At 41.1% G+C, this 17,616-nt stretch overlaps 1 protein-coding gene across 3 annotated transcripts in view; it reads right to left on the reverse strand.

Moving 5' to 3' along the window:
• The window catches only part of CTNNA3 (catenin alpha 3), a 1,783,100-nt gene that overhangs the window by 1,724,378 nt on the left and 41,106 nt on the right, over nt 1-17,616 (reverse strand). The window lies entirely within an intron of this gene.

Here is a 17,616-nt window from a genome sequence, read left to right on the forward strand (position 1 = left end):
CCACCACTGCACTGTGGGAGCCCCTCTCTGGGCTGGCCGAGGCGGGAGCCAGCTCCCTCTGCTTCCAGGAAGGCATGGAGGGAGAAGGGTGGGCAGGAAGCAGGGCTGCGCAGGCCTTGGCAGGCCAGCGCAAATTCTGAGTGGGTGCGGGCTTGGTGGCCCAGCACTGGAGGAGCCGGCCAGTGCTGCTGGCCCCAGGCAGTGAGGGGCTTAGCACCCAGGCCAGCAGCTAAGCAGGGTGCGCCTGGTCCCCGAGCACTGCCAGCCCACCTGTGCGGTGCTCAAATTCTCACCATGCCCAAGCCCCCCTGACTGGCTCCTGTGCAGCCTGCAGCACCCTGTCCCATCAACCGCCCAAAGGCGGGCAGCTCCAGCGAATCTACTAGGTGAAGCCAGCTGGGCTCCTGAGTCAGGTGAGGATTTGGAGAACTTTTATGTCTAGCTGGAGGATTGTAAATGCACCAATCAGCACTCTGTGTCTAGTTCAAGGTTTGTAAATGCACCAGTCAGCACCCTGTCAAAACAGACCAATCAGCTCTCTGTAAAACGGGCCTATCAGCTCTCTGTAAAGTGGACCAATCAGCTCTCTGTAAAATGGACTAATCAGCAGGATGTGGGTGGGGTCAGATAAGGCAATAAAAGCAGGCTGCTGGAGCCAGCAATGGTAACTCACTCAGGTTCCCTTCCAGGCTGTGGTAGCTTTGTTGTTTCACTCTTCCTAATAAATCTTGTTGTTGCTCACTGTTTAGGCAGGGGGCCACGTTTATGAGCTGTAACACTGACCATGTTAGTGATGAACAATTCCACACGTGCCACATTAAAGAGCTGTAACACTCACTGCGGAGGTCTGCAGATTCACTTCTGAAGCCAGCAAGGCCACGAACCCACCAGAAAGAAAAAACTCCAGACAGATCTGAACATCCAAAGGAACAAACTCCAGACACACCATCTTTAAGAACTGTAATACTCCCCGCGAGGGTCCACGTCTTCATTCTTGAAGTCATCGAGACCAAGAACCCATCAATTCCAGACACACTAGGCCTTAGAATCTAAAGCACCATCAGAGGCCAAAGTGAGGTTAAAGTGTCCTGGAGAAACCACAAACCCTAGCCAAGCTACAAAAGAACATCCCACAAATTATATAGGGACATCAAGAAATGTACAGAGGTGCCCACAAGATGACCATGCATGGGGCTTATCACTCCCTCAAAGATCACCAGTCCAGAGAGCCTTCCAGACTAGCCACTCTGCAGGCATTAAGTGCCCAAAGGTGACCACATGGTTCCAAAGGCCACATCTCCCACTGTGAGATCATATAAGCAACACCCTCAACCCAATCACCTGTTTTAGAGCATTTTATGTAAAAAGACAGCATTTACCAAAAGGTACTGTTTACACTGTTGAATCACTTCAGTTTACTGTTTTATTGGCTTAAATAGAAGGCATTTATTCCAATTCCCAGTAGGTAGGAGTTTATGAGGAATGTCAGATCACTTATGAAAGATAAAGTGTACTGTGGGAAAACTTGTAATCCCCTACAATTACAAAATGGAAAGCTACGTTAAATGTTTATTTCCATTATATGATGCATCCTAATTTCAGAAATGGTAAAAAAATGTGAGGTGGACAATGTGGGAAAATGTTTAAATTAAAGAAATACGGTATCTTGCAAATCAAGATTGAGAATGCGAACTGTTTCCTAAAAGAAAAAACTCATCTGAAAAAAACACATTTATTAAGCCTAATTTATTTAACGTGTAGAGCTTTGACTACTGTGTACATATATATACACACATGTATACATATGTGTGTGTGTATATATATACACACAGAAATGTGGATATCTATGTATTCAAACTCAGCTATAATGAGGTTAAAAAGGTATAGAAGGGGCACCATTTTAGGGCAAGCTTTGGGCCAAGAAGCAGAGCCATGCTCACTACTAGCTGATATCATGGCCAACATAACAGTTCTGACATTATAATCACCTGGGATCTTTAAAAATTATTGTCTAGTCCTACTTCCAGAGATTCTGATTTAACTGGTTTTGTGTAAGGCATCAGGACTTTTAAGAGCTCCCCAGGAAATTTTATTGTGCAGCCAGGGTTGAAAACCACTAGGCTAACAGAATCTCAACAATAACAGGGATTTTCTGAATTGCCTACTTAGTACTGTTCCTCCAAGTAAGCTTTCTGTATTGCCCATAGGGCTTGACCACAAACAACTCCATCATACTTTATCTCACTGGGGGCTCTCAATTGTGTGTGAGATATTGCCCATTTCCTACTCTTCCTTAACCAGTGAGTGCAGAGTAGCTCCATGAGAAAATGGTCAGTCTAGGCCAGACACAGTTGCTTACGCCTATAATCCCAGCACTTTGGGAGGCTGAGGCAGGCGGATCACAAGGTCAGGAGTTTGAGATCAGCCTGGTCGACATGGTGAAACCCCATCTCTGCTAAAAATACAAAAAATTAGCTGGGTGTGGTGGTGCACACCTGTAATCCAAGCCACTCAGGAGGCTGAGGCAGAAGAATTGCTTGAACCTGGGAGGCAGAGGTTGCAGTGAGCCAAGATCGAGCCACTGCACACCAGCCTGGGCAGCACAGCTAGACTTCATCTCCAAAAAATAAAAGAAAAAGAAAATGGTCAGTCTAGAACCAGGGCCTTCCAAGACATAGAAGGGGCACCATTTTACATCTCAGGGGCCAAATCTGGCCTCTTGTCTATTTTGGTAAATAAGAAAATTTTATTGAAACACAGCCACACTCATGTGTTTACATATTATCTAAGTTTGCTTTCATATTACAGCAACAGCAGAGTACTTGCAATAGAGACCCTATGATCCCCAAAACTGAAACTATTTACTGTCTGGACCCATACAGTTTTGTTTGCCAACCACTAGTCTAGAGTCACAGAGTTTTTAAGCTGCAACAGTATCTCCTAAGACAAGTTAGATCTCCTGAAATAGCCCATGGGAGTCTATGAAGGGTAGAGTCAGACCTTCAGCAGTGACAACGGCCACATCTGAGGAGATATGGACTCTTCTATACTTTCAGCCAGCTGAAGCACAATTGCTCCTGCCAATCTATTAATAGCGTTTTCCACTAAAAGGGCAGGTGTATCTGGGCTTATCAGTCTACATCACCTGGCTGCCCATACAATCAGTTTATAAGAAAACAATTATATCCTGAAGCTAAGTTAGAAGTGGGTATCTATGGAATCAGTCTGAATTCATGGAGGAAAAGATGAGCTGCGATTGAAAGATAAGATATTAACAGAAACAGAGTGAACTGGGGTTGGTTGGAGAACCATGGAAAAGAGGGGAGCAACGTTAAAGTGAAGAAAATCACAGCCTAACAAGACAAAAGGTCTAGGAAGCAAGCTGAGAAGAGGTGAAGCACATACAGCGAATGGTACCTACCCACAGATCATCTCAAAGCTACCAGCTTCTGCTGGTAGGGGCCTCCTTGTATCCTTGCCATGCACGCTCCCACTGGACTTGCACTATTTTAATCAATTAGCTATGGCTTTTCTTATCCTTATTTTAATGTAATGAATGACTTCCTTTTTCTCCACTATTTTTGTCTTAAGAAATACTATAGCCTAGCCATTTTCCCATGGGAGTAGTTTTCTGGCAGTAAAATAATGCAGAAATTGAAGAATTCACTTTATTAGAATCAACTCAGCTATATTGAATCACCTTAAACTTTAAAACATTACTGAGGCAGAATTAAGCTTATTTCTTCATCCTACCATAAAAATAACATCTTTATACTTATTAAGCCTTAAGCCTATTAGTATTTAAAAGACACTTAATTTACTAACTTTTAAGGTTACTCATTGAGGTTATAGTCAAAACTCCAATATTTCCTTACAAGGTACCCTACAAGAACACTCTATGTGTGCAGACTTCCTTTTGAGATTTCCTTGGAAGCTTCAAGATTAATTCTGATACAAATTCTATTGATAGAATAATCAGCAAGAGTACAAAAAAGCTTGGAGGTAAAACCAAGAAAGCATAAGTAAATGGCATCATGCTTATTCAAAATGATCTATGGAAATGACAGAAAGCAACCACAAACAAAACTTGAGTTCTTTTCTGAAAGAAACAAAGGAAATTATATTCTAGGAGGCTAAGAAGCCAAAGGGGGCAGACATGTTCCCTCCCTGCTACCTGAAAGCCAATCAAATCTGTTTGTAGAGCAGTGGAAAATTAACAATTTGGGCATCTAGGCATCTCTTTGCATAAATTGATATATATGATTGTTTGCTGCCTTTAGAGGGGGTTGTGGTCAAGGAGATTAGAAAGGAATTTTGTTGAGAGTGGGGTGTAGCAGAGAGGTTCTTCAGAGGAGCCAGGCAGGAAAGAAAAACATGGCGCTTGGAAAAGCTAGGACTAACGACTCCCCATGCAGTCACTAGGACTGGCCTTTACTCTAATAAGGAGTGGGGAGAGAGTAGAGAAGAAGTTGAAAGAGATCATTTTCATAGGAATTGTGTGTGACTCCAGGTGCAATCATTGCTTCAGTGGGGCGCATATGACAGAGTGCAGCACAGAATTGGGAAGAGAGGCATTCTCCCCTCTTTTGTAGGAGCCTAGCGCTGTTCTACTATCTTGAGGATTGGCAGCTGAAGGAGACCAGGGAATTTCACCCCAAAATATGGTACCCTGGTACATTTATTATCATTATTATTACTATTATTTTGAGATGGAGTTTCACTCTTGTTGCCCAGGCTGGAGTGCAATGGTGCGATCTCGGCTCACCGCAACCTCCATCTCCCAGGTTCAAGCGATTCTCCTGCCTCAGCCTCCTGAGTAGCTGGGATTAGATTACAGGCATGTGCCACCGTGGCTGGCTAATTTTTTGTATTTTCAGTAGAGACAGGTTTCTCCATGTTGGTAAGGCTGGTCTCAAACTCATGACCTCAGGTGATCTGCCTGCCTCAGCCTCCCAAAGTACTGGGATTACAGGCATGAGCCACTGCGCCCGGCCGTTTATTTTACACACCCATGGGGACCAGCAGACACTGGAAGAAGCTTTACTCTGATATTCCCTTATCTACCTAATGTCCAGACTTGCCAAAGAAAAAGCAATTATTTCTGGTCTCTTCTCTGAGCTCTCATCAATTTATTAATAACTCTAATCACAGGCAGGTAGACTGACATCTGTCAACACACCTGGACAGACGTTTGCCAAAAACCATGCTCTGCGGGCCCAACAAACTTTGTCCCAGGCCACTGTATGTTCTCCCAGCCTACTGAATTCCCCTAAAAATCATTCACTACACCCCAAGTTGACACATTTCCCCCATCTCCCCTCCTCTATGAAAAACAGGTATATAAGCATCTGTACCCCATTGGGTTATGAGGTAATCATTCTCCTACTATTCCCCTATGTTATGCACATTGAAATAAATTTTGTATGTCTTTTCTCCTGTTAATCTGCCTCTTGTCAGTTGATTTTTCAGCAAAACTTCAGAGGGCAAAGAGGAAACATTCTCTTTGTCCTTACAGATTTGGCATTGTGGGCAGGATAACCAAAACTGCTCTGCTTCTCTAGAAGCTGCAGTCAAGGGAACACAGGACTTGACAGACGAACAGAATGGTAAGAAATTCTTACCAGTCAGACTCCCAGTCTCTCTCTCTGCAGAATCTGGTCAAGCAGATGAGAAAAATCAGTTTGTCTCTTTTTCCTTTCCAAATTTAACATTAACGGGAGAAAAGCATTTGTATGACTAGTCTTAGGTGTAATGACTGGTATATTTTTCCTATAAATATTCATATTGTCTGATCCTTTTCCTCACAGAAATAGTCTTTATTTTTTCCTTTGTCCCTTTCTGTAGAGTCCCTCTTGTTTTATGTCCTTGAGAGCTTGACTTTTGACCAAGTAGGAGCCCTATCTCTTGGTCTCTGCCATCCAGTGGGCATGATTTTTGGGTCACATCCAGTGGCCAGCCTAAAAGGACTAGGAACCCTGAGGCACCTAAGATATTAAGCAGTACACTCTGTTCCAAATGTGCCAAGCTCTCAGCAAAGTTCTTCTTAAATGAGAAATCCCATCCATAAGGGACTGTTGTTGTCCTTACTCTTGTTGCCTGGTTAGTCCTGGAAAGTCCAATCCCAGGAGGACCTACTCAGTGTCACAGATAAACAGATCTGTCACTGGCGCCCCTCCCTTCTCAATAGGAGGCACCATATGAACAAACACCTCCTCAACCATCTATGACGAGTGTCCCTTGCTATATTAGACTATTTCTGGAAGTGAATTTTGAGGGAATCATGAGGACTACATCATCTTCCCATTTTTTTTTTTTTTTTTTGAGACGGAGTCTCGCTCTGTCGCCCAGGCTGGAGTGCAGTGGCCGGATCTCAGCTCACTGCAAGCTCCGCCTCCCGGGTTCACGCCATTCTCCTGCCTCAGCCTCCCGAGTAGCTGGGACTACAGGCGCCCGCCACCTCGCCCGGCTAATTTTTTGTATATTTTAGTAGAGACGGGGTTTCACCGTGTTAGCCAGGAGGGTCTCGATCTCCTGACCTCGTGATCCGCCCGTCTCGGCCTCCCAAAGTGCTGGGATTACAGGCTTGAGCCACCGCGCCCGGCCATCTTCCCATTTTTATACTGACACTTATACTGTCCATGATAGTCTAAACCTGGAAAGCTACCTCTGAGACTTTCCATGAAAATGGCTCATTAACTTGAGTCATTTACGGAATAACTAAATTGGCTATACTTAAAACTTTTTAGAGAGCGCTTGTCTTAAACAGCTATCTTTTTTGTACCTATTTTTTAAAATATGAAAGGAATATAGCCTTAGAAATTCTCTTAATAAGATTTTTAAAACAGAAATCATATTCAAAGGAAACTTAAAATCCTCTACACTCAAATTACCTGCTTTGGATCCATCTAGGATCTGCAAAATGGCACTCTGGCCTGTGTTCTAATGGCTAGGATTCTACTGTTTTATTGCCACAGCTCAGGTTTGATTTCTAGTCAGGGAACCAGTCCCTTGGAGATGCAAATCCTTTAACTCAGGGGGAAAAGGAAACATTTATAAAAATTAGTTTGAGGGTTGGGCATGGTGGCTCATGCCTGTAATCCCAGCACTTTGAGAGGCTGAGGCAGGAGGATCGTTTGAGCCCAGGAGTTTGAGACTAGCCTGAGACAGATCCCTTCTCTACAAAAAAAAATTTAAAAAGTTAGCCAGGTGTGGTGGCATGCACCTGTAGTCTCAAATACTCAGGAGACTGAGACAGGAGGATGGCTTCAGCCCAGAAGTCAAGGCTGCTATGAGCCATGATTACACCACTTCACTTCAGCCTGGGCAACAGAGCAAAACCCTGTCTCAAAAAAAAAAAAAAAAAGTTTGAATTACATATTTTGAATCTATATTTGTGTGACTCTTGACTTTTTGGGGTACCCACGTGTCATTGATCTTTTCCCTTCCATGGACAGTTATGTTCCTGTTCATCACTAACTCTCTATTTTCTTCCAGATGTCTTTGTGGGGTGGCTCTGGATCTTGTGAAGACTGCTTCTTTGCACCTCTTGGGGGATGTCTTGTGCTCCCTTGGTTAAATCATAAAAGGCTTTTTGGTTCTGAATCATTTGGTAGTTACCTTTGGTTGAAAAGAAAAAAAAATTGAAGTTCAGATAAATAAAGTTTTTTAAAAAATAAAGTTTACTTCTTCCTTTCCCTACCTCTGATATACATGAAGGGATCTAGATGGGACTTCGAGTGATCCTGAAGCCCCTTGAGAACTACAACAAAAAGCTACTACTGACTCCCTGTTTTGGGGTTCTCTGTTTTCCTCATGGAGCCTCAAAAGTCGTGAATGAGTTCCTCTCAGATCTAAAAGCTCTACTCTTTTTTGCATTAAACTCCCTCATCTATTTGGCTTTTGTATACATACATGTATATGTGTGTGTTGTGTATTGTGTCTACATGTAAGTATTTGTCTATACATCTGTTTGCATATTATCTACATGATACCAAATTGACTTATAAATAAATGAGTACCCATAAATTAACTAGCCTAAAACTTTTCAAGTTCCCTTGACTTTAATAAATCTTTCGTAAATAAAGGTAGCTTTTAAATTGCTAGTAAAATTAAAATGTCTTCAAATTTTAATTTAGACATTTTTGCCTAGGTCTACTAGTCACACAGGTTTATGTTTCTCTGTTAGATGTTTTAGGGTCATAAAACTGTTGTTTCTGTGATATTCTTGACATTTTCTTGATTTGTATATAAACTAACACCGTAAGTGCTGGCTGCTGGACTCTCAAAAGCCTTACACATCCTACTGTGGCTTGTTGAGCCAAGCCCAATATGGCCCCATCCTCCCTGGTCCAGCTCCACCTCCTGGTCATACTGAGAGGGGTCAGATCCTCACAACATTGTCTTCACAAGTCAGTCCTCTGCCTTGGACCCTACATTGGGTGTGCAAATCCAGGATTCAGAGAGGTCCTACCCTTTATAGTCCTCCTGGGTGCCACATGGGTATTCAGAACCCAGGACAACTAGAGGGGGGGCAATGGGGAGGGACCTGTGTCCAGTATCTCAGAGGTCTTAGTTAAGATAAAACTAGCAGATACTGGTTTTGTTTTTTCAAAAAAAGTACATAATAACCTAAATAAATTGCTTTATTTTCCATGAATAATTCAAATATAACTGTTAAAAAATATTTTTCAATAATTTAAAATCCTAAGGACATGTTATGTTTAGTAGAGAATCATGAAATGTTTGAGTCATTTCTAAATAAGTTAACATACTAAAACATTAATTATTAAGCATAAAGTTTAGATACTTTGACATCTTATTCTTATATGGCATAGAAAAGCTAAATATATCTGTATCTGTTAATGAGCAAAGAACTGATGAAACACCTTTCTAAAAATTATAAAATGGTTTTCATTTACAAACATTAATATAAAACAGTTCAAAATTACTTACTTCCTAGGTTTTCAGTAGAAATTAGGGTTACTAAGAGTTACTATTATAATTAGTATATAATTAAAACTATGTATGATAAACTACTATGTATGGAGTATATAAGGGAAGTAAAATGTTATAAGGTACGAGGATGTGCGTTTGTTGAGAAAAAGCAATTTTATATAATTCAGAGATTCTGTAAAGGTTGTTTGAAAATGAGAAAAATCATATAAATAAAACTAAATGGGTATAGAAAGTTGAGGAAAAAAGAATTTCAAAAGATTGTGTGATTAAAGTGAATGAAATTAAATAAATTTACCATTTGTTTTTAAACTGAGCCTTAAAATCAAAAATAGTCTACAAAACTAGAATTTTATTTTCTCCTTTGAACAAGGTTTTCATATAGTATCAATAAGAAATAGTAAATGACTTTGGTTCACCTTTTGAGTAAACTACAAAAAAAAAGCAGGGGAGAAACAGATTTTGTGTGCCTCATGCTTAATAAGTCTTTTGAATATTTGAAACCCTAAGTCTCATCTCTGTCAAACTGTCAAAGAGTAAAGGTTTTGGGTTTTGGAAATCCTTTATTACACTGGCTAAATGAACAACTTTATTTCATAGTAATTTTTGATCAAATGTTTTAAACCTTTGACATACTTGACAAGCTTCCCAAAATCAACCTTCAAATTCCAAAGTAAATCTTTTTGACTTCAAACTAACTTTGGGATTTTCCCAAAGATCCCTGAAGTATCCAAAACAGAAATAATAAACAGGTTTAGCTGATATATTAAATTATATGAGAAGCACTGTCAAATAAGAGATAATGTTTTTTGTTTTTTGTGTTTTTTTTTTGAGCTTTTTTTTTTTTATTGTACTTTAAGTTCTAGGGTACATGTGCATAACGTGCAGGTTTGTTACATATGTATACTTGTGCCATGTTGGTGTGCTGCACCCATCAACTTGTCAGCACCCATCAATTCATCATTTATATCAGGTATAACTCCTAATGCAATCCCTCCCCCCTCCCCCTTCCCCATGATAGGCCCCAGTGTGTGATGTTCCCCTTCCCGAGTCCAAGTGATGTCATTGTTCAGTTCCCACCTATGAGTGAGAACATGCGGTGTTTGGTTTTCTGTTCTTGTGATAGTTTGCTAAGAATGATGGTTTCCAGCTGCATCCATGTCCCTACAAAGGACGCAAACTCATCCTTTTATATGGCTGCATAGTATTCCATGGTGTATATGTGCCACATTTTCTTAATCCAGTCTGTCACAGATGGACATTTGGGTTGATTCCAAGTCTTTGCTATTGTTAATAGTGCCACAATAAACATACGTGTGCATGTGTCTTTATACCAGCATGATTTATAATCCTTTGGGTATATACCCAGTAGTGGGATGGCTGGGTCATATGGTACATCTAGTTCTAGATCCTTGAGGAATCGCCATACTGTTTTCCATAATGGTTGAACTAGTTTACAATCCCACCAACAGTGTAAAAGTGTTCCTATTTCTCCACATCCTCTCCAACACCTGCTGTTTCCTGACTTTATAATGATTGCCATTCTAACTGGTGTGAGATGGTATCTCATTGTGGTTTTGATTCGCATTTCTCAGATGGCGAGTGATGATGAGCATTTTTTCATGTGTCTGTTGGCTGTATGAATGTCTTCTTTTGAGAAATGTCTTCATATCCTTTGCCCACTTTTTGATGGGGTTGTTTGTTTTTTTCTTGTATATTTGTTTGAGTTCTTTGTAGGTTCTGGATATTAGCCCTTTGTCAGATGAGTAGATTGCAAAAATTTTCTCCCATTCTGTAGGTTGCCTGTTCACTCTGATGGTAGTTTCTTTTGCTGTGCAGAAGCTCTTTAGTTTAATTAGATCCCATTTGTCAATTTTGGCTTTTGCTGCCGTTGCTTTTGGTGTTTTAGACGTGAAGTCCTTGCCCATGCCTATGTCCTGAATGGTACTACCTACGTTTTCTTCTAGGGTTTTTATGGTATTAGGTCTAACATTTAAGTCCCTAATCCATCTTGAATTAATCTTCGTATAAGGAGTAAGGAAAGGATCCAGTTTCAGCTTTCTACTTATGGCTAGCCAATTTTCCCAGCACCATTTATTAAATAGGGAATCCTTTCCCCATTTCTTGTTTTTCTCAGGTTTGTCAAAGATCAGATGGCTGTAGATGTGTGGTATTATTTCTGAGACTCTGTTCTGTTCCATTGGTCTATAGCTCTGTTTTGGTACCAGTACCATGCTGTTTTGGTTACTGTAGCCTTGTAGTATAGTTTGAAGTCAGATAGCATGACGCCTCCAGCTTTGTCCTTTTGACTTAGGATTGTCTTGGCAATGCTGGCTCTTTTTTGGTTCCATATGAACTTTAAAGCAGTTTTTTCCAATGCTGTGAAGAAACTCATTGGTAGCTTGATGGGGATGGCATTGAATCTATAAATTACCTTGGGCAGTATGGCCATTTTCACGATATTGATTCTTCCTATCCATGAGCATGGTATGTTCTTCCATTTGTTTGTGTCCTCTTTGATTTCACTGAGCAGTGGTTTGTAGCTCTCCTTGAAGAGGTCCTTTACATCCCTTGTAAGTTAGATTCCTAGGTATTTTATTCTCTTTGAAGCAATTGTGAATGGAAGTTCATTCATGATTTGGCTCTCTGTTTGTCTGTTACTGGTGTATAAGAATGCTTGTGATTTTTGCACATTAATTTTGTATCCTGGGACTTTGCTGAAGTTGCTTATCAGCTTAAGGAGATTTTGGGCTGAGACTATGGGGTTTTCTAAATATACAATCATGTCATCTGCAAACAGGGACAATTTGACATCTTCTTTTCCTAACTGAATACCCTTGATTTCTTTCTCTTGCCTGTTTGCCCTAGCCAGAACTTCCAACACTATGTTGAATAGGAGTGGTGAGAGAGGGCATCCCTGTCTTGTGCCAGTTTTCAAAGGGAATTTTTCCAGTTTTTGCCCATTCAGTATGATATCAGCTGTGGGTCTGTCATAAATAGCTCTTATTATTTTGAGGTACATTCCATCAATACCGAATTTATTGAGCGTTTTTAGCATGAAGGGCTGTTGAATTTTGTCAAAAGCCTTTTCTGCATCTATTCAGATAATCATGTGGTTCTTGTCTTTGGTTCTGTTTATATGCTGGATTACATTTATTGATTTGCGAATGTTGAACCAGCCTTGCATCCCAGGGAAGAAGCCCACTTGATCATGGTGGATAAGCTTTTTGATGTGCTGCTGAATCTGGTTTGCCAGTATTTTATTGAGGATTTTTGCATCGATGTTCATCAGGGATATTGGTCTAAAATTCTCTTTTTTTGTTGTGTCTCTGCCAGGCTTTGGTATCAGGATGATGTTGGCCTCATCAAATGAGTTAGGGAAGATTCCCTCTTTTTCTATTGATTGGAATAGTTTCAGAAGGAATGGTACCAGCTCCTCCTTGTACCTCTGGTAGAATTCAGCTGTGAATCCATCTGGTGCTGTACTTTTTTTGGTTGGTAGGCTATTAATTATTGCCTCAATTTCAGAGCCTGCTATTGGTCTATTCAGGGATTCAACTTCTTCCTGGTTTAGTCTTGGAAGAGTGTAAGTGTCCAGGAAATTATCCATTTCTTCTAGATTTTCTAGTTGATTTGCGTAGAGGTGTTTATAGTATTCTCTGATGGTAGTTTGTATTTCTGTGGGGTCGGTGGTGATATCCCCTTTATCATTTTTTATTGCGTCTATTTGATTCTTCTCTCTTTTCTTCTTTATTAGTCTTGCTAGAGGTCTGTCAATTTTGTTGATCTTTTCAAAAAACCAACTCCTGGATTCATTGATTTTTTGGAGGGTTTTTTGTGTCTCTATCTCCTTCAGTTCTACTCTGATCTTAGTTATTTCTTGCCTTCTGCTAGCTTTTGAATGTGTTTGCTCTTGCCTCTCTAGTTCTTTTAATTGTGATATTAGAGTGTCCATTTTAGATCTTTCCTGCTTTCTCTTGTGGGCATTTAGTGTTATAAATTTCCCTCTACACACTGCTTCAAATGTGTCCCAGAGATTCTGGTATGTTGTATCTTTGTTCTCATTGGTTTCAAAGAACATCTTTATTTCTGCCTTCATTTCGTTATGTACCAGTAGTCATTCAGGAGCAGGTTGTTCAGTTTCCATGTAGTTGAGCGGTTTTGATTGAGTTTCTTAGTCCTGAGTTCTAGTTTGATTGCACTGTGGTCTGAGAGACAGTTTGTTATAATTTCTGCTCTTGTACATTTGCTGAGGAGTGCTTTACTTCCAATTATGTGGTCAATTTTGGAATAAGTGCGATGTGGTGCTGAGAAGAATGTATATTCTGTTGATTTGGGGTGGAGAGTTCTATAGATGTCTATTAGGTCCGCTTGGTGCAGAGATGAGTTCAATTCCTGGATATCCTTGTTAACTTTCTGTCTCGTTGATCTGTCTAATGTTGACAGTGGAGTGTTGAAGTCTCCCATTATTATTGTATGGGAGTCTAAGTCTCTTTGTAAGTCTCTAAGGACTTGCTTTATGAATTTGGGTGCTCCTGTATTGGGTGCATATAGATTTAGGATAGTTAGCTCTTCCTGTTGAATTGATCCCTTTACCATTATGTAATAGCCTTCATTTGTCTCTTTTGATCTTTGATGGTTTAAAGTCTGTTTTATCAGAGACTAGGATTGCAACCCCTGCTTTTTTTTGTTCTCCATTTGCTTGGTAGATCTTCCTCCATCCCTTTATTTTGAGCCTATGTATGTCTCTGCATGTGAGATGGGTCTGCTGAATACAGCAGACTGATGGGTCTTGACTCTTTATCCAGTTTGCCAGTCTGTGTCTTTTAATTGGAGCATTTAGTCCATTTACATTTAAGGTTAATATTGTTATGTGTGAACTTGATCCTACCATTACGATATTAACTGGTTATTTTGCTCGTTAGTTGATGCAGTTTCTTCCTAGCCTCGATGGTCTTTACATTTTGGCATGTTTTTGCAATGGCTGGTACCGGTTGTTCCTTTCTATGTTTAGGGCTTCCTTCAGGGTCTCTTGTAAGGCAGGCCTGGTGGTGACAAAATCTCTAAACATTTGCTTACCTGTAAAGGATTTTATTTCTCCTTCACTTATGAAACTAGTTTGGCTGGATATGAAATTCTGGGTTGAAAATTCTTTTCTTTAAGAATGTTGAATATTGGCCCCCACTCTCCTCTGGCTTGTAGAGTTTCTGCCAAGAGATCTGCTGTTAGTCTGATGGGCTTCCCTTTGTGGGTAACCCGACCTTTCTCTCTGGCTGCCCTTAAGATTTTTTCCTTCATTTCAACTTTGGTGAATCTGGCAATTATGTGTCTTGGAGTTGCTCTTCTCGAGGAGTATCTTTGTGGTGTTCTCTGTAGTTCCTGAATTTGAATGTTGGCCTGCCCTACTAGGTTGGGGAAGTTCTCCTGGATGATATCCTGAAGAGTGTTTTCCAACTTGGTTCCATTTTCCCCCTCACTTTCAGGCACCCCAATCAGACATAGATTTGGTCTTTTTACATAATCCCATATACTTCTTGCAGGCTTTGCTCATTTCTTTTTCTTCTTCTTTCTTTTGGTTTCTCTTCTCGCTTCATTTCATTCATTTGATCCTCAATCGCTGATACTCTTTCTTCCAGTTGGTCAAGTCGGTTACTGAAGCTTGTGGATTTGTCACGTATTTCTCGTGTCATGGTTTTCATCTCTGTCAGTTCATTTATGACCTTCTCTGCATTAATTAGTCTAGCTGTCAATTCTTCCACTCTTTTTTCAAGATTTTTAGTTTCTTTGCACTGGGTACGTAATTCCTCCTTTAGCTCTGAGAAGTTTGATGGACTGAAGCCTTCTTCTCTCATCTTGTCAAAGTCATTCTCTGACCAGCTTTGATCCGTTGCTGGCGATGGGCTGTGCTCCTTTGCAGGGGGAGATGCGCTCTTATTTTTTGAATTTCCAGCTTTTCTGCCCTGCTTTTTCCCCATCTTTGTGGTTTTATCTGCCTCTGGTCTTTGATGATGGTGACGTACTGATGGGGTTTTGTCATAGGTGTCCTTCCTGTTTGATAGTTTTCCTTCTAACAGTCAGGACCCTCAGCTCTAGGTCTGTTGGAGATTGCTTGAGGTCCACTCCAGACCCTGTTTGCCTGGGTATCAGCAGCAGAGGTTGCAGAAGATAGAATATCGCTGAACAGCGAGTGTACCTGTCTGATTCTTACTTTGGAAGCTTCCTTTCAGGGGTGTACTCCACCCTGTGAAGTGTGGGGTGTCATCGACTGCCCCTAGTGGGGGATGTCTCCCAGTTAGGCTACTCAGGGGTCAGGGACCCACTTGAGCAGGCAGTCTGTCCGTTCTCAGATCTCAACCTCCGTGTTGGGAGATCCACTGCTCTCTTCAAAGCTGTCAGACAGAGTCGTTTGCGTCTGCAGAGGTTTCTGCTGCTTTTGTTGTTGTTGTTGTTAACTATGCCCTGTCCCCAGAGGTGGAGTCTACAGAGACAGGCAGGTTTCCTTGAGCTGCTGTGAGCTCCACCCAGTTCGAGCTCCCCAGCGGCTTTGTTTACCTACTTAAGCCTCAGCAATGGCAGGCGCCCCTCCCCCAGCCTTACTGCTGCCTTGCGGTTAGATCGCAGACTGCTGTGTTAGCAATGAGGGAGGCTCCGTGGGCGTGGGACCCTCCCGGCCAGGTGTGGGATATATTCTCCTGGTGTGCCCGTTTGCTTAAAACCCAGTATTGGGGTGGGAGTTACCCGATTTTCCAGGTATTGTGTGTCTCAGTTCCCCTGGTTAGGAAAAGGAATTCCCTTCCCCCTTGCACTTCCCAGGTGAGGCGATGCCTTGCCCTGCTTCAGCTCTCGCTGGTCGGGCTGCAGCAGCTGACCAGCACCGATTGTCCGGCACTCCCTAGTGAGATGACCCCAGTACCTCAGTTGAAAATGCAGAAATCACCGGTCTTCTGTGTCACTCGCGCTGGGAGTTGGAGACTGGAGCTGTTCCTATTCGGCCATCTTAAGAAATAATGTTTAACCTTTTTTTCTGAGTTATATTTATATGGCTATCTTATTAATATGTGTTCCAAAACTGTATGAGATTTCTTAAAATATGATCTATCTTGTTAGATGTTGTCAGTCACAATTATGACTGCTATGTTGAACTGCTGTAGGCCACAAAAAAAGAGACCAAATATCTTTGTCAATTGTTTATTTAACCATGGCCATTTTAAGTCCCATTGTCCACAGTTAATTGTTTTATTCTGATGCTTTCTTTTTCTTGAAAGCTCTTCACAAATCCTGAAGTGTGGGTCTTCAAAGAATTTCAAGGAAATAACACTGATAAAGGTTTCTGACAATCTGAAACTGTATAAGTGAATCAATGAACTGTGTAAAAATTCCAGAACTCTAATTAAAAAAAAAAAAACTGGAGTCATAAAACTGCCAAACTACCATCAAGCAGAACAATAATTAATTACATGGGACTGAACTGATAAAAGACTGACATGATTATTTATGATTTTTTGTTTATGCTGATTCTTTTCATGTTTTGTTCTCCAGAGTTACAAAAAAAAAAAAAAAAAAAAAACAGCTTTTTAAAGGCTACAATTCCCCTGTGTTATGCACACTGAAATAAATTTTATTTGTCCTGTCTCCTATTAATCTGCCTTTTCTCAATTGATTTTTCATCTGAACTTCCAGAGGGCAAAGGAGAAATCTGGTCTTCACCCCTACACAGCTTTGAAGCCACTAGGACATGGCTACCTCGGCATGTTCATTTCCAGTTTCCCAATGAGTACCACTGGCAGCAGTCACCACCCACCAGCAACATGCTGAAGCCAGACAAAACTGAAATACAAGGCAGATAGGCTGGTTTGGGAGCACAAGTGAGTCATAATTTAGAGACTTCAAAATTTGGAAGTGTGGGAATGAGCAGAAGAGGAAAGAGAGGTTTTATAGGAAAATACCCACTCTAGCACAAGCAAGTGAGGTCAATTACAGGAACTCTGGATTGCTGCTGCTAATGGGACTTCCTTTGAACTTGCAAGGGGAGTAGGAGGCCGGGGAATCAGATTACATAAGGATAAGCATCTGGCCTAAATGGCCGGTGCTCAGGGAACTGAAAACAGTGAGTCCCACAGAGGCTGAAGTATAATTCTGAGAATAGAATGTGGTTTGGAAACTGAAAAAATCTGTTAAAACCCTGGCAACTAGGTAATCTTATTGTTACTGAACAGCAGGAGTTTGGGAATCCAAACCTGAAAATGCCACATTCGCTATGACTCAATTCTTTCCCTTGTTTCTACTTTCTGTGTATCTTTCAGCTTTGCACCTAATAGAACTGTTTAATCCTAGGTACTAATTGCTTAAATCTCAGAATATAGTCAACTCCTCAAAAAGAGGATGCTACCGGGACCAATTCATGATCATCCCCCAGAGGCAGAGCTCTCATGGCAGAGCACCTCACAGGGTTCTTGCCAACCTATAATTGAGTATCACTAAGTCAGTTGCCCACCCTGATAAAGTTAGCTGTGACAAGGGTGCCAAAGTGTCTTGAGAGCACTATGGAGACTTAACAAAAGGAACCCCTAAAACGAAGGCAAAGGGAATGTAAAAGTTATTGAGGCTGTTCACAAATATTCCCATTGTCCTCTAGGCGCAGGACAGGATCACATACCCAACATC

This window comes from Rhinopithecus roxellana, chromosome 11, assembly GCF_007565055.1.
Source record: "Rhinopithecus roxellana isolate Shanxi Qingling chromosome 11, ASM756505v1, whole genome shotgun sequence".
Lineage (NCBI taxonomy): Eukaryota > Metazoa > Chordata > Mammalia > Primates > Cercopithecidae > Rhinopithecus > Rhinopithecus roxellana.